This window comes from Mobula hypostoma, chromosome 10 (assembly GCF_963921235.1).
Source record: "Mobula hypostoma chromosome 10, sMobHyp1.1, whole genome shotgun sequence".
Lineage (NCBI taxonomy): Eukaryota > Metazoa > Chordata > Chondrichthyes > Myliobatiformes > Myliobatidae > Mobula > Mobula hypostoma.
In genome coordinates, this window is record NC_086106.1 from 51492199 (window position 1) to 51517840 (window position 25642).

Here is a 25642-nt window from a genome sequence, read left to right on the forward strand (position 1 = left end):
AGTGAGGGAAAAGGAGATGAGACATGGCAAAGGAGAGAAGGGGTGAGAACATTACCGGAATTCTGAGAAATCAATGTTCATGCTATCAAGTTGGAGGCTACCCAAACGGAATATAAAGTGTTGTTCCTGCAACCTAAGTGTGGCCTTATCCGGACAGCAGAGGGGGCCATGGATAGACATATTGGAATGGGAATGGGAAGTGAAATAGTTGGCCATGGGCAGATCCCGCTTTTTCTGGTGTAGGTGCTTGGTGAAGCCGTCTCCTGATCTACATTGGGCCTCACCAATATACAGGAGGTCACACTGGGAGCACTGGACACAGTATATCACCTCAACAGACTCACAGGTGAAGTGTCGCCTCACCTGCAAGGACTGTTTAGGGCCCTGAATGGCAGTGAGGGAGGAGGTGTAGGGGCAGGTGTAGCACTTGTCTGCTTGCAAGTGCCAAGAAGGAGTTCAGTGCAGAGGAATGAATGGGCAAGAGAGTTAGAAACATAGAAACATAGAAAATAGGTGCAGGAGTAGGCCTGCACCGCCATTTATTATGATCATGGCTGATCATCCAACTCAGAACCCCGCCCCAGCCTTCCCTCCATACCCCCTGATCCCCGTAGCCACAAGGGCCATATCTAACTCCCTCTTAAATATAGCCAATGAACTGGCCTCAACTGTTTCCTGTGGCAGAGAATTCCACAGATTCACCACTCTCTGTGTGAAGAAGTTTTTCCTAATCTCGGTCCTAAAAGGCTTCCCCTCTATCCTCAAACTGTGACCCCTCGTTCTGGACTTCCCCAACATCGGGAACAATCTTCCTGCATCTAGCCTGTCCAATCCCTTTAGGATCTTATACGTTTCAATCAGATCCCCCCTCAATCTTCTAAATTCCAACGAGTACAAGCCCAGTTCATCCAGTCTTTCTTCATATGAAAGTCCTGCCATCCCAGGAATCAATCTGGTGACCCTTCTTTGTACTCCCTCTATGGCAAAGATGTCTTTCCTCAGATTAGGGGACCAAAACTGCACACAATACTCCAGGTGTGGTCTTACCAAGGCCTTGTACAACTGCAGTAGTACCTCCCTGCTCCTGTACTCGAATCCTCTCGCTATAAATGCCAGCATACCATTCGCCTTTTTCACCGCCTGCTGTACCTGCATGCCCACTTTCAATGACTGGTGTATAATGACACCCAGGTCTCGTTGCACCTCCCCTTTTCCTAATCGGCCACCATTCAGATAACAATCTGTTTTTCTATTTTTGCCACCAAAGTGGATAACTTCACATTTAGCCACATTAAATTGCATCTGCCATGAGTTTGCCCACTCACCCAACCTATCCAAGTCACCCTGCATCCTCTTAGCATCCTCCTCACTGCTAACACTGCCACCCAGCTTCGTGTCATCCGCAAACTTGGAGATGCTGCATTTAATTCCCTCATCCAAGTCATTAATATATATTGTAAACAACTGGGGTCCCAGCACTGAGCCTTGCGGTACCCCACTAGTCACCGCCTGCCATTCTGAAAAGGTCCCGTTTATTCCCACTCTTTGCTTCCTGTCTGCTAACCAATTCTCCACCCACACCAATACCTTACCCCAATACCGTGTGCTTTAAGTTTGCACACTAATCTCCTGTGTGGGACCTTGTCAAAAGCCTTTTGAAAATCCAAATATACCACATCCACTGGTTCTCCCCTATCCACTCTACTAGTTACATCCTCAAAAAATTCTATGAGATTCGTCAGACATGATTTTCCTTTCACAAATCCATGCTGACTTTGTCCGATCATTTCACCGCTTTCCAAATGTGCTGTTACCACATCTTTGATAACTGACTCCAGCAGTTTCCCCACCACTGACGTTAGGCTAACCGGTCTATAATTCCCCGGTTTCTCTCTCCCTCCTTTTTTAAAAAGTGGGGTTACATTAGCCACCCTCCAATCCTCAGGAACTAGTCCAGAATCTAACGAGTTTTGAAAAATTATCACTAATGCATCCACTATTTCTTGGGCTACTTCCTTAAGCACTCTGGGATGCAGACCATCTGGCCCTGGGGATTTATCTGCCTTTAATCCCTTCAATTTACCTAACACCACTTCCCTACTAACATGTATTTCACTCAGTTCCTCCATCTCACTGGACCCTCTGTCCCTTACTATTTCTGGAAGATTATTTATGTCCTCCTTAGTGAAGACAGAACCAAAGTAATTATTCAATTGGTCTGCCATGTCCTTGCTCCCCATAATCAATTCACCTGTTTCTGTCTGCAGGGGACCTACATTTGTCTTTACCAGTCTTTTCCTTTTTACATATCTATAAAAGCTTTTACAGTCCTTTTTTATGTTCCCCGCCAGTTTTCTCTCATAATCTTTTTTCCCCTTCCTAATTAAGCCCTTTGTCCTCCTCTGCTGAACTCTGAATTTCTCCCAGTCCTCAGGTGAGCCACTTTCTCTGGCTAATTTGTATGCTACTTCTTTGGAATTGATACTATCCCTAATTTCTCTTGTCAGCCACGGGTGCACTACCTTCCTTGATTTATTCTTTTGCCAAACTGGGATGAACAATTGTTGTAGTTCATCCATGCAACCTTTAAATGCTTGCCATTGCATATCTACCGTCAATCCTTTAAGTGTCATTTGCCAGTCTATCTTAGCTAATTCACGTCTCATACCTTCAAAGTTACCCCTCTTTAGGTTCAGAACCTTTGTTTCTGAATTAACTATCTCACTCTCTATATTAATGAAGAATTCCACCATATTATGGTCACTATTAAGATCGCTAATTAACCCTTCCTCATTGCTCAAAACCCAGTCCAGAATAGCCTGCTCTCTAGTTGGTTCCTCGACATGTTGGTTCAAAAAACCATCCCGCATACATTCCAAGAAATCCTCTTCCTCAGCACCTTTACCAATTTGGTTCACCCAGTCTACATGTAGATTGAAGTCACCCATTATAACTGCTGTTCCTTTATCGCACACATTTCTAATTTCCTGTTTAATACCATCTCCGACCTCACTACTACTGTTAGGTGGCCTGTACACAACTCCCACCAACGTTTTCTGCCCCTTAGTGTTATGCAGCTCTACCCATATCGATTCCACATCTTCCCGGCTTATGTCCTTCCTTTCTATTGCGTTAATCTCTTCTTTAACCAGCAACGCCACCCCACCTCCCCTTCCTTCATGTCTAGTTGTGTAGGGAGCGTTCCCTGTGGAAAGCAGAAAGTAGGGTACGGGGAAAGATGTTCTCAGTGGTGGGATCCTGTTGGAGGTGGCAGAAGTTCTGGAGAATTATGTGTTGGACATGGAGGCTGGTGGGTGGTAGATGAGGACAAGAGGAACCCTATCCCTGGTAGAGTGGCGGGAGGATGGGGTGAGAGCAGATGTGTATGAAATGGAAGAGATATGGTTGAAGGCAGCATTGATGGTGGAGGAAAGGAAACCCCTTACTTTGAAAAAAGAGGACATCTCCTTTGTTCTGCAATGAAAAGCCTCATCCTGAGTGCAGATGCGGTGGAGGCAGAGGAATTGAGAGAAGGGGATGGCACTTTTACAAGTAATATTGTGGCTGGAGGGGGGATACTAGGGGGGATAAAACAAAGTCAAGGTATGCAGATATGAATTCAGTGGGCAGGAACAAGCTGAAAGTATTGGTCTACCTGGACAAGTGGGTTTGTGCATCTTGGAGAGGAGGTAGAAACGGGAGGTGCAGGGTGCAGGAACTATGAGGTTGGTGACTATTATTGTACCCTTATTTAAGATGAATGACAAAGACAGCCAGGAACCTGCAGGCCAATAAACTTGACATTAGTGGTGGGTATCTGGCAGGTACAGTAAGTCACTGGAAGAGATTACAGAGGGACAGCATTTACCGATATTTAGATAAACAAATTTTGATTAGAGATGATCATTAGTTTTCTGCATGGGAAATCGTGTCTAAGAAGAGGTAACTAAGAGAGTAGAGGAGGGCAGGATGGTGGACATTCTCTATATGTACTTTTGCAAGCCCTTTGACAAGGTCCCATAGTGAGTTCAGATTGGGAGGGATCTAAAGAGAGCTAGCTAACTGTATTCATAATTTACTTGATATTAGGAAACAGAAGTGAAAGGCTGTTTCTCAGAATGGTGGCCCGTGACTTCTGGTGTGCCATAAGAATTGATGCAGGGACCTTTGTTTTAGTTATTTATAGAAACAATTTGGATGAGGTTGTGGGGTGCAGGGTAGGGGATAAGAAAGGTGAACTCATGGAGAAGAAGAAATACAGGTAGTGAGTCATAACCAGGTGGGGGTGCGTGTTGAGTCTAGGGGTGGGATGGAAAAGGTGAACAAAGGGAAAAAGGTTCTGAGTGGACTAGTGGGTTGAGGAAGAAACACAGGCGGTGTGGATAATTGGGACTTGGTAAATTCAATATTCATACTCCAATCAATTTACAAAAGTTTCTGCCTGATATGATTGAAACTATCCTCAGAACTATCCTTCTCCAAAACTATTTTAAAACCAATGACGTAATGGTCACTGGTCCCAAAGTACACCCCAACTAACACTGTCCTGGCTTATTTTCCTAGAGGTGGTCTAGTTTTGCTCCTTCATCTACATGTTGATTGAGAATATTTTCCTGAACACACTTAACAGTTATTGCCCAGCCTAGCCCTTAATACCATATATATAACCATATAACAATTACAGCATGGAAACAGGCCATCTCAGCCCTTCTAGTCCATGCCGAACTCTTACTCTCACATAGTCCCACTGACCTGCACTCAGCCCATAACCCTCCATTCCTTTCCAGTCCATATATCTATCCAATTTAACTTTAAATGACAACATAGAACCTGCCTCAACCACTTCTGCTGGAAGCTCGTTCCACACAGCCACCACTCTCTGAGTAAAGAAGTTCCCCCTCATGTTACCCCTAAACTTTTGCCCTTTAACTCTGAATTGATGTCCTCTTGTTTGAATCTCCCTCACTCTCAATGGAAAAAGCCTATCCACGCCAACTCTCTCTATCCCCCTCATAATCTTAAATACTTCTATCAAGTCCCCCCCAACCTTTTACGTTCCAAAGAATAAAGACCCAAATTGTTCAACCTTTCTCTGTAACTTAGGTGATGAAACCCACGTAACATTCTAGTAAATCTTCTCTGTACTCTCTCTATTTTGTTGACATCTTTCCTATAATTCGGTGACCAAAACTGTACACAATACTCCAAATTTGGGCTCACCAATGCCTTGTACAATTTCAACATTACATCCCCACTCCTGTACTCAATGCTCTGATTTATAAAGGCCAGCCTACCAAAAGTTTTCTTCACCACCCTATCCACATGAGATTCCACCTTCAGGGAACTATGCACAATTATTCCTAGATCCCTCTGTTCTACTGCATTCTTCAATGCCCTACCGTTTAACATGTATGTCCTATTTTGATTAGTCCTACCAAAATGTAGCACCTCACATTTATCAGCATTAAACTTCATCTGTCATCTTTCAGCCTACTCTTCTAACTGGCCTAAATCTCTCTGCAAGCTTTGAAAACCTACTTCATTATCCACAACTCCACCTGTCTTAATATCATCTGCATACTTACTCATCCAATTTACCACCCCATCATCCAGATGATTAATGTATATGACAAACAACATTGGAGCCAGTACAGATCCCTGAGGCACACCACTAGTCACTGGCCTCCAATCTGACAAACAGTTATCCACCACCACTCTCTGGCGTCTCCCATCCAGCCACCTGCTGAATCCATTTTACTACTTCAATATTAATTATGAATGATTGAACCTTCCTAACCAACCTTCCATGTGGGACCTTGTCAAAGGCCTTACTGAAGTCCATATAGACAACAGCCACCACTTTACCCTCGTCAATACCATGCTCCCACAGTCAATATTTGGAAAGTTAAATTCCCCTACTAGTACAACCCTATTTTTCTTGTAGCTATTTGTGATCCCCCTCCATATCTACTCTTCTAATTGCCATTGACTACTGGAGTTGTTACTGTATAATCCCTTCAAGGTGATTATGATAAGTACAGGCAGAATCACAAAAAGGGTTTTCTTGACCTGATGGTGCAATATTTAAAGTATTGAATCAAGTTAAATGGTAAGAATTGAAACAGACGCTGAACCGAATTACCTTTTTTTGTGCTATGCTGCTCTTTGACTCTACGATGACTGCAAATTATAATAGTGACCTGAATGTAAAAAAGAACATTTAAACGCACTTCTACGAACTAAGCCACTTCCAAAAACTTCTCGGCTGTTCCATCGGCTAAATCTGAACATAGTAGCAGTGAAATAGAATTTATTATCATAAATTTTCTGTGTTCAAAGAAAACACAATACTAACTGATCAACCGTTTCTAGTTCTCCCAGAGAAACAGGGTGGTCACTGAGATCACAGGTCACTAAATGGAAATAAGTGTTTGCGTGAAATGATCTAGGATTGTAGAAACTAACCAATGCAGAAGAGATCCTTCGGTTCATCACATTTGTTCTGGTTGTAAATGCTTTCAGATGAATCCTGCCTCTCAGCACTATCACTAAAGCCTTCAGTCCACTGCTGTTCAAGGATACCACCAAATAATGTTTAAATGCATTGAGGGCTTCATACTCCGCACCCTTTCAGACAGCTAATTTCAGGTGGCCAACACCCTTGGATGATAACATTATTCTTCATTTCTCCTCAAATGTTACAATTAACATTAAATTTATGATCATTACATTAAGTCTTGATCCCACTATTGAGTGATATAAGCTCTTCAATAATATTCACCTCAATTATGATTGCTCTCATCTCAATCTGTTCTAAAGAAAACCGTCTAAACTTACCACCTCTTTCTTTGAAGGTCAACTTTCACCATTGCTCCGAAATCCTCAGACCTGCTTTGTTCCCTCTCCAGTCCAATAAAATCTTTCCAGTGATGAAATGGTTGGAATTATACACAGTACAAAAGTTATGGTCAAGCCTGTGTTGGATATTGTTGCAGTTCTTATATTCCACGTCTAGGATCATTAAGGGAAAAAATTCCATTTATCTTGCAAGTGCTTTATTAAAATATTTTTTCTGAGTCTCTCAATGTCCTTCAATCTTGGAACAGAGGCGAATCATCACAAATGCTCTCCCACAAACATCGGCAGGAAGTGTCCACATTACACGGTTTGTACCAGCAGGCCAATCTCCAGAGCACCATATAACATCAAAAGATGTAAGCATTCTGCAGGTTGCTTGGGATAGAGTACTCCTGTGGCAATTCCCCTCAATAACGACTATACTGTTTTGGATACTGTTGGGGGGCAGACCTATCGAGGAAGCCACAGCAGCAAGTCTCTGGCACTGAATATGATAGTGGTTCAGAAGGGGAAGGTGCTGAGGAGGAGTGCAGTGGTGATAGGAGATCTTCTCTGTCCTTGGACACGTGGCTCATGTACAGAACAAGTCTGTTTCAGAGGTTGCTCAGTCAGGTACGTACAGTGTCAGCTTGATTGTGCTGAAGGTTGATGAAGCACTGATCCATGTGGGATTGTTATGCTCTTGATTCTGAATGAGAAATCTTATTTCCTGAGTAGAAAATCTTGAAATTCTGACGACTCCCATAATGGCAGCTTCAATAGTTAGACTTCTTTCTGCATCTTCAGCTCAGTTTTATTCTGCTTTCAACTTTCAGAGGTAGAATCTAATCATGGAAACGTAAAGAAATCAGGGAAGTTAGAAAATGATGGGTCCAGCAGTATTTCTCCTCAACCACCTCCAATGTGGTCTCCTTCACACTGGAGAAACTAAATACAGATTGGGTGACCAGTTTATAGAGCACCTCCATGAACTCTACCAAGGTGAACTTATGGTTCAATTACAAGTTGCTTTAATTTTGCATCCCACTCCCACAGTGACCAATATCTGTAAGTCATCTCCTGTACTGTTTGAATGATTTTTGAAATTAATCTTGACAGATACAGCAGTCCATCTTCCTTCTGGGCACACTGTAGCCTTAGATCACAATATCGTATTCAACAGTTTCATGTGATTTGCTTTCATCAGAATTGGCCACTTCTGCTGTTGAGTTGTCCATATGTACTGTGACCTATGGTTGTGCGTATTTTTGCAGTCACAGCATGATAGTTTGGGCATCTCCAGCATTCTCATACGTGTTAAACAGAAATAGGCCCTTTGATCCACCAAGCCCATGGCAAACATTGAACGCCCATCCTATTTCACTCTCCCCACATTGGTTGTTCACACTCAGTCCTTTCAAACCCATCCCCATGAAGATCACATCACAAAATCACTGTCCTCTGTGACCCAATCACCATCCTCACTGTTAAGCAGTCCACCAGTGTACGAGCATAATAACACACAAATTGAGCCCCTCAAACTTTTAATATTAAATAAGATTTTATGCTTTTAATCTTACCTCCTTATTCCCATTTACCTGCAATAATATTTCATCCTTTTATTCAACAAGATTCTGCCTACTTGACTTAGGAATATTCACAGACCCTACTTCCATTGTGCTATGAGAAAGAGAAGCACCAAGACTCTTAATCCTCTAATGTGAGTGGCCCTTAAATTTAGATTTAGGCAGCCTATCCCGATCCTATCAAGACCCGCAGTATCTTTTATGTTTTCATCAAGTTGCCTTTTACACTTCTAAACTCTTTCAACTACAAACCCAGCCTACTCATCTTCCCAGGAAACATTTATCACTCTTGTACTTTGAAGTTGAAGCAGAGTACCATAAAATGGCTGCTTGTATTTCAGATCTAGTTATGTCTGTTCTGACAGAAAGACAGAACCTGCCCTGTCTGAAACAGAACAATCCATGACCAGAAAACATGACAGTGAGTTTGTTGATCATGGTGGATTTAAAATTTGGAGGAAAACGTTGAACTCCAATAAGTCAAGGAAGTGGAAGCAGACAGATCAATTGTCTTTATTTGTGCTTGGAGATGGAGGGAGGCTGCCATTTTGTGGAACTGTTTTACACCCTCCATTTTGTGAGATGAAATTGCCTTGCTTTCTGTCTTTTAAAGTAAACACTAAAGTTGCTTTAGGCAATATGCTATTCTAGAGATAGTTTCCAAATAAGAAGTTATTTGTAAGGTGTTCTTTGATATAACATAATATGCAGGTTTGCGAACGTTGGGGTTGGTGCCTGCTGAGAGTGATTCAATCTGGTTACTGAAGAGAACAAAGAGCCATAAATTATTGACTGTCACTTGCTGGGGAGAGGGCAATAAATGGATGCTGGCCTGGAGCAGAGCCAATAACAAGGTGTTAAATGTCAGGCACATGACCTACAGCCAATGACACTGGAATGCAATATATGAATTGGTAAGGAATAAATATAAAAGAGGACACTTCCAGCGTGCTATCAGTGATAATGCTCTGAAGAGACCCATCATCACCAGGAAGAACCCCTATGCCAGGGACTGGGAGGAGAAAGGATTGGTCATCTGCTTAATGGAGAACCCCTATTTCGGTATTATAAATTGGTACAAAGGAAAGAGTAGAATTTGTTGTTGGCATGGGTTCTGTTGTTATCTGTGCAGAGACAATACAGTGTGAGCTTCCAGTAATTATGAGTTGTGTAGTGAATTTCCTAACCTAGTTTGTTGACAAATGGTTAACAGGTCAGTGTGATGCTTCTGAATGAAATTAATGTGACCCAGAACTCATTGAAGACTCAACAGGGCAAGAGCTCCACCTGCTGAAAATGAAGAGTCATGGGTGATTGGAGAGGTGAGGAGCAACATCACAGCATCTGGAAAATCTCAGTAGGTCAGGGAACACCACAAACCTGTGCCCGTGACTAGAATCCCTTATCACAGCTGCTCAGCTAGATTTTGTCCTACTCTGCTGTTTAGCAGAGCCAGTCATGGTGCCAATGCTCATTCATGGCTGCTGCTGTCATTTCATCTCAGAAGCTATCAACTCCAACAGTATCTAAAATGATTTACCTGTTTGAGAGAAAATGGCCACAGGGGATTCCTGCACTGCCCACATCGCCCTCTTGCTGGTCACCGTTCTATTTGGCTAAAGCTGTGATGTGACCACCTTGCCGAAACTCCCACCTATATCACTTTCTGCCTCCTGTAAACTCCACAGAGAGTCCAGCTCCGCTCTCCGACCCATGTGGTGTGACAGGAGCTGCATTCTGACCACCCCAGCTGTAAATAGCTGTAAGGGATATGACCGCTCTATAATTGAACGAGGAGTGTGCCACTCCACTGCCTGACATTGCCACCTTTTTAATAAACTGGTAGACTTACATGAAAAAAAACTCCTTACCTTAGAGCTGATCTGTTTCCTCACTGAAGGCCACATTTTAAATTACTAACAGCACTTACATTTCAAAACAGCTTTTCTTTACAACTTCAACTGTAATTCCCATACTAGGAGTCAAATCCAAGCTGCCTGGGTGAAAAGCAGGAATCCTAGCAGGCAGACTAGTGGGAATAGCTACATGTACATAGATTCCAGCTTTATATTACACCCACAATGAACTTCATGAGTGATATTATGTCCTGCATTATTTATATACTTTATACTTTATTGTCACCAAACAATTCATACTAGAACTATATTTCTATAGTTTGGGAATATATAGACAACTCACAAAAATACTTTCTGCTCCTTAGCGCCACCAAAACTGAATCAATTTCTTTATTTTCCAAAGGAAGATACTTTCTTTCTACTGCTTTTAGTATCAATCTTTTTTTTCCACTTTGCCAAACTTACTTCTGTTTAATCCATACCTGAGGCAGCAGACCATCCTGGAATTGTAGAAACATTTGCAGTGCTGAGCTGCCTCTGCCCTCCCTAACCCTACGCTGTTCTGTCTGCACTCTCCAGTGGAAATCAAGTTGTTCACACTGGCACTTTGATTGGTTTCTTGCGATATATTTTGTCCTCTAGTGGATAAAGATGACAAGCCAAAGGGGCGCAGTAAGAAGAAAATTGTGTTATCAAGGAGATCTGGACCTTTCTTTATTTTTATGTGTTAGGCTGAGTGAGAAACCCTCCTGGGGCTTAACTCTTCTCTCGAATCCCTTCGACCTCCTCTCCCACTGTGCTGGAGGCCCAGAGGATCAAACAAGAAACAGTCACCTCTGGGATCAAACAGTGATTTTTGTCTTTGCCTCAGATGCAGTGGCTGAGGGGAGATCTGATAGAGGTTTATAAGATTAAGAGAGGCATAGATGGAGTGGACAGGGAATATCCGTTTTCCAGGGTAGAAATGTCTAATACCAGAGACCGTGCATTGAAGGTAAGAGCGGGTAGTTTCAAAGGGGATGTGAGGGGTAAGTTTGTAAACTCTAAGAGTGTAGGATGCTTGGAATGCACTGCCTGGTATGGCAGTAGAGGCAAATACATTGGTGGTTTTTAAGAGACAACTGGATAGGTACATGGATGTAAGGAAGATGGAGGGATATGGACATAATGTTGGTAGGAGGGATTAGTTTTTGGGGGTTTTGATTTAATTTTTAGCTGGTTCAGCACAACATTGTGTTCCTGTGCTGACCTGTTCAATGTTCTCTGTTCTATTTCTTGGCAGTCCTGCTGTTTCATAGTTCAGATGCATGGAGAATGGAGTTCTGCTTCAGCACCATCCTCAACCGCTCTGCATTGATTAAAGGCTGGCTTTTAATGGTGCAGGTGTGGAGGTCTTCCCAACATTCCCATATGGCTGTCTGGGTGTGGTCAGCCTTGTTTAGCGGGAAGACATTAAATCAAAGTTACATTTGTCATATCTGTGTACTTTGTCAAAAGAATGGACAGCCTGAAACAGTCTGTTGTAACTTAGCTCCATAAATGAACGTCCCCTCTCCCTTCTGTCTGACCTCACTCTCTGTCCGCTCTCGCCCTCAGTATCGCACACCATACCGTTTGCATTCTCACGTACTGTATCTTTCCCTCTGTCTCATGCACACTGCACATCTCCCCTTTCTGTTGGAAGTCACAGAACAGAGTGGTACACAGGGCTGATAAACCAAAGTACATCTGGAGGGGATGCAGCTGGTTCACACCAGAGGACAGTGAGCACTGAAGTTATCCAGGAATCTCCAAGCACTGCTGTAAATTAACATTAACGAGCACGAAACAAAAACCCCAGAGGACCTCAGTGGCTATGACAGAGATCGTCAATTCAGAATTGCATAGGAACTGACGCCACTACAGTGTGCTCTACAAAATAAAGGAGCGTACAGAAGTACTCTGACTAATGAGCACAATATCGATGGAACTGAGTGGGATCTATGTTTATTCATTATCAGTGCCTGAAGTGAAATGGAATTGAAAATAAAACAGCTTGGAGTCTGTTGCTTATCATTGCAGTGAGTTTAGATAGAAATGCAGATCTGCCTGGGATGAACATCCAGCTGTTGGAAGGGTGGACATTGGCCAGGAGGGGGTTCAGCTGGTCCCATTGCATTGCTGGGATTGGCTTAGTCAGACTTAGCACCAAACAACGTGCTGAAAATTGTCTTTGAATATTTTTCATTAAGTGTTCTGTTCAGCCCTGCTGCTCTTGAGGTCAGTTTCAGCTTGGTTCATGGTTGATTAGAACACATTAATTCTAACATTGTGATAATAATAAAAATATCTGATCAATGGGAATGAAGATTCGTACTAGTTGTGTAATTATCACATGAAAACTAGAAAAAAGGGAAGTAATTATCCAAGAAAAGTTGCCCAGTTCACACTCAGCATCCTGTTTGATTTATAAAATCAAATCCAGCAATGATTCAGGCCCATTAGACAAGTCAAGTTGGACCCTATCAGCAAATTCTGACCATCAGCATTGTCTATGGACAGTCAATGTTTCCAAGTGTGTTGGCATCTGGTGACAAACATGAAGTGTATCAGGTCCCTTTGAACTTTGGCCATTGTGCAGGATCTCTACAACCGAATGATCTCTCCTGGATTCAGCCCACCCCATGATGATGTCATTGTGTGTTCCAGGGAATTCCTAGCTCTTCTGAAGATCTTCCACTGAAGTTACAATGAAAGCATCAGAACAGCTGAAGATCTTCTCTTACAACATGCGGAACTCAGCAGGTCGGGCAGCATCCGTGGAAAAGATCGGTTGACATTTAGGGTCGGAACCCTTCGTCAGGACTTCCTGCTGAGTTCCTCCAGCGTGTTGTGAGTGTTGCTTTGACCCCAGCATCTGCAGATTATTTTGTGTTGAAGATCTTCTCTTGACAGCTCACACCTCAGAGTCAGTAAGAAGTTTCACTTGGTTAGGGGCAAACACAGAATCAGGCTTGTTTTGGTATCTTTCTCTTCTGTGTTGTTCCAAGTATGGACCCCAATCAGGAGCTGGTGCACAAGCAGCAGAAATTTTCTGTGGAAATTAAGGTGAAAAGTTTAACACTTCGATATTTATTGACCATTGACTTCCATCAGAAGTCGTCCTGATTCAGATCAGATTTTCCTGTGGATTCTTCCAACACATTGGCAACCTAGGAACAGTACCTTTTTGCCTGCTCCTAGATTACCTGAACTCTGATTCATTTGGGAGAAAACAAGCAGCAGATGACTGAAATATACTGTATTTGTGCAACAGACAGATGATCACTTTTGAAATTTCTTCCCAGCAGCTATCTGCAAAACAATTTTGCAACATACGCTCACTAAAAAATTGGGACACCAATTCATAACTCTCCAGTATAGATTCTTCACTAGCTGATTATAATCAGCTTTTATCAGTGCCCTTTTCATGAAAGTGAAATCTGACTGAGGCTCTGATGTTAGCAACCCAGGCTGATGTGATTTTAGCTGAGCAGAAGATGGAACGATAAATTGGAGAAGGGTTCAAATGAATGCAATTTCTCTGCAACAACAATGCAGTTTGTCTCACTAACAGTAATTTGCCAGTCTTGTATACATTTTCTTTCTGTCACTGATCAAATCCCCCTTGGAAAGCCACAATTGAATCTCCCACTACTGCCCCATCAGGCAACATTAATGCTTACTGTGTTGAGAAGATTTTCTTCACTCCATTGTAGGCAATGATCTTAAAGCTTTGTTTTTTTGACTCTAGCACCAGTCCCAGCATCTTCACTCTTTCCCTGAAACCAAAGTTCCCCATCCATGGATTTATTTTAGTAAAACTTTCTCGGTCCTTCTCTACAGCCTTCGATGTGAAGGCTGTAGAGAAGAGGATTCATGTCAGATTTTGGTGTGGCCATATCATGAGATGCTCTGTATACAAAGCCCAGGAATCAGTTTGCCTTTTAATTGGATTGTCAACCTGTTCTGTCACTTCCAGTGATTTATGCATCTGGGTTTCTGTTCTCACAGCTGCACTGAGCCTGCAGAACAAAGAATTGCAGAACTGTCTAACTGTGAAGCCTCTGCTACCATGACAACTGACAACTGCAACATGCTCCTGGCTCATCTTCCTCATTCTGAGCTCTCATCAATCAAGGTTGTGTCAGTTTCTGCTGTTCATGTCATGACATTCACTAGACTCCGCTTTTGCCTTGCTGTCCCAGCACCTGATTAAACACTGCCTTGATTTTCTATGGCTTCACCACTGAGCCCAGATGAATTCTTCAAAAGATGAAGGCTGGATGGAACATAGAAACATAGAAAGATAGAAAATAGGTGCAGGAGTAGGCCATTCGGCCCTTCGAGCCTGCACCGCCATTTATTATGATCATGGCTAATCATCCAACTCAGAACCCTGCACCAGCCTTCCCTCCATACCCCCTGATCCCCATAGCCACAAGGGCCATATCTAACTCCCTCTTAAATATAGCCAATGAACCGGCCTCAACTGTTTCCTGTGGCAGAGAATTCCACAGATTCACCACTCTCTGTGTGAAGAAGTTTTTCCTAATCTCAGTCCTAAAAAGCTTCCCCTTTATCCTCAAACTGTGACCGCTCGTTCTGGACTTCCCCAACATCGGGAACAATCTTCCTGCATCTAGCCTGTTCAATCCCTTTAGGATTTTATACGTTTCATTCAGATCCCCCCTCAATCTTCTAAATTCCAACGAGTACAAGCCTAGTTCATCCAGTCTTTCTTCATATGAAAGTCCTGCCATCTCAGGAATCAATCTGGTGAACCTTCTTTGTACTCCCTCTATGGCAAGGATGTCTTTCCTCAGATTAGGGGACCAAAACTGCACACAATACTTCAGGTGTGGTCTCACCAAGGCCTTGTACAACTGCAGTAGTACCTCCCTGCTCCTGTACTCGAATCCTCTCGCTATAAATGCCAGCATACCATTCGCCTTTTTCACTGTCTGCTGTACCTGCATACCCACTTTCAATGACTGGCGTATAATGACACCCAGGTCTCGTTGCACCTCCCCTTTTCCTAATCGGCCACCATTCAGATAATAATCTGTTTTCCTATTTTTGCCACCAAAGTGGATAACTTCACATTTATCCACATTAATTTGCATCTGCCATGAATTTGCGCACTCACCCAACCTATCCAAGTCATCCTGCATCCTCTTATCATCCTCCTCACAGTTAACACTGCCGTCCAGCTTCGTGTCATCCGCAAACTTGGAGATGCTGCATTTAATTCCCTCATCCAAGTCATTAATATATATTGTAAACAACTGGGGTCCCAGCACTGAGCCTTGCGGTACCCCACTAGTCACTGCCTGCCATTCTGAAAAGGTCCCGTTTATTCCCACTCTTTGCTTCCTGTCTGCTAACCAATTCTCTATCCACATCACTACCTTACCCCCAATACCGTGTGCTTTAAGTTTGCACACTAATCTCCTGTGTGGGACCTTATCAAAAGCCTTTTGAAAATCCAAATATACCACATCCACTGGTTCTCCCCTATCCACTCTACTAGTTACATCCTCAAAAAATTCTATGAGATTCGTCAGACATGATTTTCCTTTCACAAATCCATGCTGACTTTATCCGATCATTTCACCGCTTTCCAAATGTGCTGTTATCACATTTTTGATAACTGACTCCAGCAGTTTCCCCACCACCAACGTTAGGCTAACTGGTCTATAATTCCCCGGTTTCTCTCTCCCTCCTTTTTTAAAAAGTGGGGTTACATTAGCCACCCTCCAATCCTCAGGAACTAGTCCAGAATCTAGCGAATTTTGAAAAATTATCACTAATGCATCCACTATTTCTTGGGCTACTTCCTTAAGCCCTCTGGGATGCAGACCATCTGGCCCTGGGGATTTATCTGCCTTTAATCCCTTCAATTTACCTAACACCACTTCCCTACTAACATGTATTTCACTCAGTTCCTCCATCTCACTGGACCTCCGTCCCCTACTATTTCTGGAAGATTATTTATGTCCTCCTTAGTGAAGACAGAACCGAAGTAATTATTCAATTGGTCTGCCATGTCCTTACTCCCCATAATCAATTCACCTGTTTCTGTCTGTAGGGGACCTACATTTGTCTTTACCAGTCTTTTCCTTTTTACATATCTATAAGAGCTTTTACAGTCAGTTTTTATGTTCCCTGCCAGTTTTCTCTCATAATCTTTTTTCCCCTTCCTAATTAAGCCCTTTGTCCTCGTCTGCTGAACTCTGAATTTCTCCCAGTCCTCAGGTGAGCCACTTTTTCTGGCTAATTTGTATGCTTCTTCTTTGGAATTGATACTATCCCTAATTTCTCTTGTCAGCCACGGGTGCACTACCTTCCTTGATTTATTCTTTTGCCAAACTGGGATGAACAATTGTTGTAGTTCATCCATGCAATCTTTAAATGCTTGCCATTGCATATCCACCGTCAATCCTTTATGTGTCATTTGCCAGTCTATCTTAGCTAATTCACGACTCATACCTTCAAAGTTACCCCTCTTTAAGTTCAGAACCTTTGTTTCTGAATTAACTATGTCACTCTCCATCTTAATGAAGAATTCCACCATATTATGGTCACTCTTACCCAAGGGGCCTCTCACGACAAGATTGCTAATTAACCCTTCCTCATTGCTCAAAACCCAGTCTAGAATAGCCTGCTCTCTAGTTGGTTCCTCGACATGTTGGTTCAAAAAACCATCCCACATACATTCCAAGAAATCCTCTTCCTCAGCACCTTTACCAATTTGGTTCACCCAATCTACATGTAGATTGAAGTAACTCATTATAACTGCTGTTCCTTTATTGCACACATTTCTAATTTCCTGTTTAATACCATCTCTGACGTCACTACTACTGTTAGGTGGCCTGTACACAACTCCCACCAGCGTTTTATGCCCCTTAGTGTTATGCAGCTCTACCCATATCGATTCCACATCTTCCCGGCTTCTGTCCTTCCTTTCCATTGCGTTAATCTCATCTTTAACCAGCAACACCACCCCACCTCCTTTTCTTTCATGTCCATCCCTCCTGAATATTGAATATCCCTGAACGTTGAGCTCCCATCCTTGGTCACCCTGGAGCCATGTCTCTGTGATCCCAACTATATCATAATCATTAATAACAATCTGCACTTTCAATTCATCCACCTTGTTACGAATGCTCCTTGCATTGACACACAAAGCCTTCAGGCGCTCTTTTACAACTCTCTTAGCCCTTATACAATTATGTTGAAAAGTGGCCCTTTTTAATGCTTGCCCTGGATTTGTCGGCCTGCCAGTTTTACTTTTCTCCTTACTACTTTTTGCTTCTACCCTCACTTTACACCCCTCTGTCTCTCTGCACTGGTTCCCATCCCCCTGTTGTGAACTAACCTCCTCTCGCCTAGCCTCTTTAATTTGATTCCCACCCCCCAACCATTCTAGTTTAAAGTCACCTCAGTAGCCCTCGCTAATCTCCCTGCCAGGATATTGGTCCCCCTAGGATTCAAGTGTAACCCGTCCTTTTTGTACAGGTCATGCCTGCGCCAAAAGAGGTCCCAATGATCCAAAAACTTGAATCCCTGCCTCCTGCTCCAATCCCTCAGCCACGCATTTATCCTCCACCTCATCGCATTCCTACTCTCACTGTCGCGTGGCACAGGCAGTAATCCCGAGATTACTACCTTTGCAGTCCTTTTTCTCAACTCCCTTCCTAGCTCCCTATATTCTCCTTTCAGGACCTCTTCCCTTTTCCTACCTATGTCATTGGTACCTATATGTACCATGACCTCTGGCTCCTCACCCTCCCACTTCAGGATCAGAAATATCCCAGACCCTGGCACCAGGGAGACAAACTACGATCCGGGTCTCTGGACTGCGTCCACAGAATCACCTATCTGACCTCCTTACTATCGAGTCCCCTATCACAACTGCCCTCCTCTTCCTTTCCCTACCAGGGTGTATTCACCAGCAGTAGCTGATCTTGGCCACAGGTGGGCAACCTTGAGTGCAGCAACCATGTTTCCGCCCAGGGCGCTCTCCCGGTGGTGTCTGCACTTAAAACCAGTTTCCTCGTAAGGGCTGGATGGAGGAACTCTCCTCAAACTGAAGTTGAAATGAAATCAAACTAGCATCATTATATAGGGTGAATTCTACACCAGGTGTCTCTCAATAGGCATTCTGAGCAATTGAATTAGAGTGAAAGATCAGTTACATAACAAAAGCAGGGAATAGTTGATAAAATTGATGGTTTGTAGGAACACACTGGAATCGACATCTAGAAAAGACCCTTTGGTCTCTCCCCCACAATTTTCAACCTTATGCACCTTAATATATTATCACTTAAGACTAAGATCTTGGTGTGTGGGATACAAGGTGACAGACCAGATAAAATCCAAGTTGTTTTGGGTACAGAAAAAATTGGGAATTCTGCCTAGCTTGCTCAGGAATATATGGGCCCCTGTGACTTTATGTCATTCCTTCTGCTTGTTGGATGGGATCACTACCAGAGATGCAAACAGCTCTTGCTTTTGATTAAAGAAATTAAAGGAATTAGTGTCCACTGAACAACGTGGTAGCTTGTTTCAAAGATTTACAATGCATGGATCAATAAATCTAGTGAATGCTTTATTCCTACTCTCTTTCAGTCAGCTAATCTTCTATCCATGCAGGTATCTTTCCTGTAATACCATGGGCTCCTACCTTGTTAAGCAGCCTCATGTGCAGCACCTTGTTAAAGGCCTTTTGAAAATCCAAATAAACAACATCCACTGACTCGCTTTTGTCTATCCTGCTGGTATTTCCTCAAAGAATTCCAACAGATTTGTCAGGAAACCATGTTGACTTTGGCCTATGTGCCTCCAAGTATCCCAGAACCTCATCCTTAATGGACTCCAACATCTTCCCAACCACTGAAGTCAGACTAATAGCTCTACAATTTCCTTTTTTCTGCCTCCCTCCCTTCTTAAAGAGTGGAGTGACATTTGTAATGTTCGAGTCCTCTGGAACCATTCCACCAGAATATATTGATTCTTGAAAGACCATTAGTAATTCCTCCACAATCTCTTCAGCTACACTAAAGTGCAATATATATAGGTAGGGACGCTAAAATTTTTGCAAAGTACTCAAGTAATTTAATGTATTGCACAGTACTGCTGCCACAAAAAAAAATTCATGACGTATGTGAGTGATGATAAACCTTATTCTGATATGGGTCTCTATTGTGGACTGAGAGTGGGAAGGCGATACGGAGTGGGAGATCATGGTTGGGAATAGGTGAAGGGAAAGGGGAGGGAGTGGGAAGCATTCTGTAATGATTAATAATTGTTTGGAATCACATGATGTCTCAAGGTTGGGCATGTCTGGCTCCCTCTCCCTGGCTTTCCTTCTCTGCCTCTTGCCCCACACACCTCGTATGGCACTGCACCCTCACCATTCTGAACGTCCTTTGCTCCTATCAGATTTACAAACTCACTCTGCTCCACATTGATAAATACAGTTCACCCTCGCTATATATATGAGCCTAAGACTTTTGCACAGTACTGTACCATTTTCAGAACCCTGGGCTATAGTCTGTCTGGTCCAGGTGACTTCAGACCTTTCAGCTCCCCAAGCAGCTTCTCTTTCGTAATAATAGCTACTCTCACTTCTGCCCCCTGACACTCTTGAAATTCTGGCATATGACTATAGTCTTTCACAGTGAAGAGAGACACAAAATACTTATTAAGTTTGTCCACCATTTCTTTGTCCCACATCAATACCTCTTTAGTGTCATTTTCCAGTGGTCCAATTTCCACACACACCCCTCTTTTACACTTTATATATCTGAAAAATTCTTTGGTATCCTCTTTTATATTATTGGCTAGTTTACCTTTATTTTTCATCTTTTCTTTCATTGCTTTTTTAGTTGCCTTCTGTTGGTTTTTAAAAGCTTCCCAATCATGCAACTCCCCATTAATTGGTGCAATATTATATGCCCTCTCTTTTGATTTATGCTATCTTTGACTTCCCTTATCAGCCATAGTTGTGTCATCCTGCCTTTAGAATACTTATTCAACTTTGGGACGTTTCTATGCTGTGCCTTCAGAATTGCTCCCAGAATTCCCGCCGTTGCTGTCATCCCAGCTCGTGTTACCTTCCAATCAACTTTGGCCAGCTGCTCTCCATGCTTCTGTAATTCCCTTTACACCACTATAATACTGATACATCTGACTTTAGCTTCTCCCTCTCAAGCTGAAGAATGAATTCTATCATATTATGATTACTGGCTCCTAAGTGTTCCTTTACCTTAAACTCTTTAATTAATTCTGGTTCATTGCACAATGCCCAATCTAGAATTGCCTTTCTCCTAGTGGACTCAACCATAAACTGCTCTGAAAAGCTATCTTGTAAGCATTCTACAAGATCCCCTTTTGGGAACAACCTGATTTTCACAACATACCTGCATATTGAAATCCCCCATGACTATCACAACATTGCCCTTTTTATAAGCCTTTTCTATCTCCCTCTGTAATTTGTACCCCATATCCTGGAGCTGTTGGAAGGCCTGTATATAAACCCCAACATCCCGATGATCCAGAAATCTGATATACTGTCCTGCACCAATTCCTCAGCCACTCATTCATCTGCCAAATCATTCTATTCTTCCCCTCATTGACATGTGGCTTAGGCAGTAATCCAGAATACTAACCTGGAAGTCTAGCTTCTCAGTTGTCTACCCAACTCCCCATGTTGATGGTACCAATATGTAGCACGACTCCTGCTGCTTACTGCCCCCATTAGACCTGATCCGAGACATCCCTGGTCCTGGCACCTGCGAGGTAACATACTATCCAGGTGTCTTCTGCATGTGCACAGAACCTCCTGTCTGCTCCTCAGACTATGGATTCTCCTATTACTACAGCACATTCTTTTTCCTCCCTTCCCTTCTGAGTCACAGAGCCAGACTCACGGCCAGAGACTCGGTCACTCCAGCTTCTCCCTCCTATGTCGCCCCCCGCCCCATATAAACAGGATCCAAGGTGGTAAGTGTTATGGGGGACAGACACTGGGGTGCTCTGCATTGGCTGTCTATTTGCTTTTCCTCTTGACTGTCACACAGGGACCTCTCCCCTGCAACTTAGGGGTGACTATCTCCCTGAAGCTCCCACTTATCACCTCCTTATTCTCTTGCACGGGCCAAAAGCCATCGATCTGCAGCTCCTGTTCCCGAACGCGGTCTCTAAGAAGCTGCAATTCAATGCACTTCATGTGGATGCAGTTAACAGGGAGAGTGGGGGTCTTGCAGAGTGCCCATATCTCACATGAAGAACATACCACCAACCCTGGACCCATTTTGACCACACCAGCCATGTACTTGTAGACAAAGAAAGAAAAAAAACTTATGTTGGCCTTCACCCCTCCTTGCTGAAGCTTGTTGAGCCAAAGTCTGACCACTCTAACACTGTCCACTTCAACAATGGCCGCTCCACTTACACCTTGCTTCTTTTTATTGTGCTTTGCCCAGTGTCTAGTAGATCATTATGATTGCAGCTGCCAAAAAGTCCCAAAAGGATGATCTGAGCTCGTTTTAAACCTCACACCACCTCAGCCAAACAAGTGACTGCTCACAATGATTGTAGCCCACCAAAAATTCCCAGAAGGTCACAAGCTTTTTTTAAACATCGCACCACCTCAGCCAGGACTTTGTTCCTTTTCCTAGTTATGTCATGGTCCTGATATATGGCCCTTGTGGCTACGGGGATCAGGGGGTATGGAGGGAAGGTTGGGGCGGGGTTCTGAGTTGGATGATCAGCCATGATCATAATAAATGGCGGTGCAGGCTCGAAGGGCCGAATAGTCTACTCCTGCACCTATTTTCTATGTTTCTATATACAATTTCTGGCTGTTCACCCTCTCCTTTATAAATGCTGAGGATTCAGTCTGAGATATGCCTGGCCAATGGGAGGCCACATGGTATCCACATTTACAGAATTTTCTGTCTATAACTTCCTGATTGCTTGCTGCACCTTTTCATATTTTTCCATATTTCACTAAAACCGCAGAATTTGTTTGTCCTTCAGAGACCAATGGTAGCTCTCAGAGCAAACACACCAATTCTATTCCTCCCTCGGTTATTTCTCTGTAACCTATTCTCAGTGACATGCCCACAAATCCTCCAATTCTTCTATTACCCCTCTACACCAGGAGCAATTTACAGTGGGCAACTGATTGAACAAGCAGGGGACACTGGATTATTGGACCATACCCTTTACAGACAGGGTCGAAGGTCTAGATTGAATACGGGTGACTGGAATTGTGAGACAACTGCACTACCTGAAGAGGCACTGTACCATGTGAGTATGCTGTAGCGGTGTTATCAGAATTAATGCCACTCTCACCCATTTCAGATGCTAACACCAGAAACTTGTCTGATGAAAGATTAGTTCTTATTTCAGTATAAAGCACTATCAACCATGAATCAACTAAAATCATGGAATTAGAATTGAAGTACTGCATATGAGAGGCAGCGCCCTTATGACCCAGGTGGGTTGTAGGATCAATAACTGTAACAAATGAGATGGGTCCATATCAAGAACGCAGCTGCAAATGAAAGAATGCCACTGGTCACAGGATTTGTTAACTGCTTCCACTGTGGTCAATTATTTTATAGGTTGGCTGAAAGTCTCCCACTCTGACCACTTGGTCTTGCTGTAAATGTGTAACCGCATTCTCTGCCCTGATTTCTTGCAGATTGTGTAGTCTGTGTTATAAAAGGGGTTCCCAGGAATCCAAACACAATCTGGCAGTGCTGGGACACCGGCTGGTTTTCCATATTGACTGAGGTAGTGATCTGAGTGACACTGTAGACCAAACCCACAGAGGACCAACCAAGGGTCACAGCAAAATCACCATCAGAATCAGGTCCCTGAAGATACTTTATTGTCGCCAAACAATTGATACTAGAGTGTACAATCATCACAGCAATATTTGATTCTGCTCTTCCTGCTCCCTGGAGTACAAATCAATAGTAAATATTAAATATTTAAATTATAAATCAGAAATAGAAATCAGAAAAGGGAAAGTAAGGTAGTGCAAAAAAACCGAGAGGGAGGTCCAGTTATTTGGAGGGTATGACCCCAGATCAGGAGCCGTTCAGCAGTCTTATCACAGTTGGAAAGAAGCTGTTCCCAAATCTGGCCATATGAGTCTTCAAGCTCCTGAGCCTTCTCCCAGAGGGAAGAGGGATGAAAAGTGTGTTGGCTGGGTGGGTCATGTCCTTGATTATCCTGGCAGCACTGCTCCGACAGCGTGCGGTGTAAAGTGAGTCCAAGGACGGAAGATTGGTTTGTGTGATGTGCTGGGCTGTGTTCACGATCTTCTGCAGCTTTTTTTCGGTCTTGGACAGGACAACTTCCATACCAGGTTGTGATGCACCTGAGAAGAATGCTTTCTACGGTGCATCTATAAAAATTAGTGAGGGTTTTATGGGACAGGCCAAATTTCCTTAGCTTCCTCAGGAAGTAAAGGCGCTGGGGGCCTTCTTGGCAGTGAACTCTGCTTGTTTGGACCAAGTCAGGTCATTTATGATATTGACCCCGAGGAACTTAAAGCTTTTGACCTGTTCCACTTGCGCACCACCGATGTAAATGGGGTTGTGCGGTTCACTACTCCTTCTGAAGTCAACAACCAATTCCTTCGTCTTGCTGACGTTGAGGGATAGGTTATTGTCTTCGCACCATGCCACCAGATTCTTAATTTCCTCTCTGTACTCAAACTCATCATTACCCGAGATATGGCCGACAATTGTTGTGTCATCAGCAAACTTATATATTGAGTTTGATGGAAACTTGGCTACACAATCATGGGTGTACAGTGAGTACAGCAGGGGGCTGATTACACAGCCTTGTGGGGCACCGGTGCTCAGAGTGATTGTAGAGGAGAGCTTGTCCCCTATTTTTACAGCCTGGGTCCTGTCTGTGAGGAAGTTGAAGATCCAGCTGCAGATCTGAGTGCTAAGGCCCAGGTTCCAGAGCTTAGGAATCAGTTTATTTGGAATGATGGTATTAAAGGCAGAGCTGTAGTCAATGAAAAGGAGCCTTACGTATGCACCTTTTTTCTCCAGGTGTTCTAAGGAGGAATGTAGGGCCAGAGAGATGGCATCTGCTGTTGACCTGTTGCTCCGGTAGGCGAATTGCAAAGCGTCGAGGTTGACCAGTAGGCTGTGGTTGATTTGTGCCATAACCAATCTCTCGAAGCACTTCATAGCAATTGATGTCAGAGCCACAGGTCGATAGTCATTCAGGCATGCCACCTTGCTCTTCTTCGGCACCGGGATTATCGTTGCCTTCTTATAACATGAGGGGACCTTCGACTGAAGCAAGGAGCACTTGAAGGTGTCAGCAAACACTCCAGCTAGCTCGCTTGCACAGGACTGGAGAACCCGTCCCGGGACGCCATCTGGGCCCGTCGCCTTCCTTGGATTTATCTTCAGGAAGGCCCTTCTAACATCCTCCTTGGTGACGATGAATCTCGATGCCACCAGGTCCGGTTCATCCGGAGGGAGTGGAACGCTCCTCTTCTGTTTGAATCTTGTGTAGAATACGTTAAATTTGTCAGGAAGAGAAGCGCCACAGTTATTGATATTCCCAGCCTTTTCTTTGCGTCCAGTGATCTCATTTAGACCCTGCCATAGTCTACTGGCATCCCTCTGGTTAGCCTGGGCTTCCAACTTGGCTCGATATTGCCTCTTGGCGCCCTTAATGGCTTTCGGGAGTTCACGCCTGGATTCCGTGTAGTGATCAGATGTGGAGAGAGTGAGCAACTTCAAGTTCCTGGGTGTCAAGATGTCCTGGGTACTTTTGTAGGCTAGTATCCAAAATGGAGCTGACTAGATTTACAACCTTCTGCAGCCTCTTTCGGTCTTGTGCAGTAGCCCCTCCATACCAGACAGTGATGCAGCCTGTTAGAATGCTCTCCATGATACAATTAGAAGTTTTGAGTGTATTTGTTGACATGACAAATCTCTCCAAACTCCTAGTGAAGTATAGCCGCTGTCTTGCCTTCTTTATAACTACATTGACATTTTGAGAACAGGTTGGATCCTCAGAGATCTTAAGACCAAGGAACTTGAAGCTGCTCACTCTCTCCACTTCTGATCGCACTATGAGGATTGGTACGTGTTCCTTCGTCTTACCCTTTCGGAAGTCCACAATCAGCTCTTTCGTCTTACTGACTTTGAGTGCCAGGTTGTTGCTGTGGCACCATCCCACTAGTTGGCATAGTTCACTCCCGTATGCCCTCTTGTCACCACCTGAGATTCTACCAACAATGGTTTTATCATCTGCAAATTTATAGATGGTATTTGAGCTATGCCTAGC

General features: G+C 43.5%; 1 pseudogene; it reads right to left on the minus strand.

The window, feature by feature from the left end:
* Positions 1 to 12258: 12258 nt before the first annotated feature.
* The window catches only part of LOC134352534 (sodium- and chloride-dependent neutral and basic amino acid transporter B(0+)-like), a 49202-nt pseudogene continuing 35818 nt past the window's right edge, over positions 12259 to 25642 (minus strand).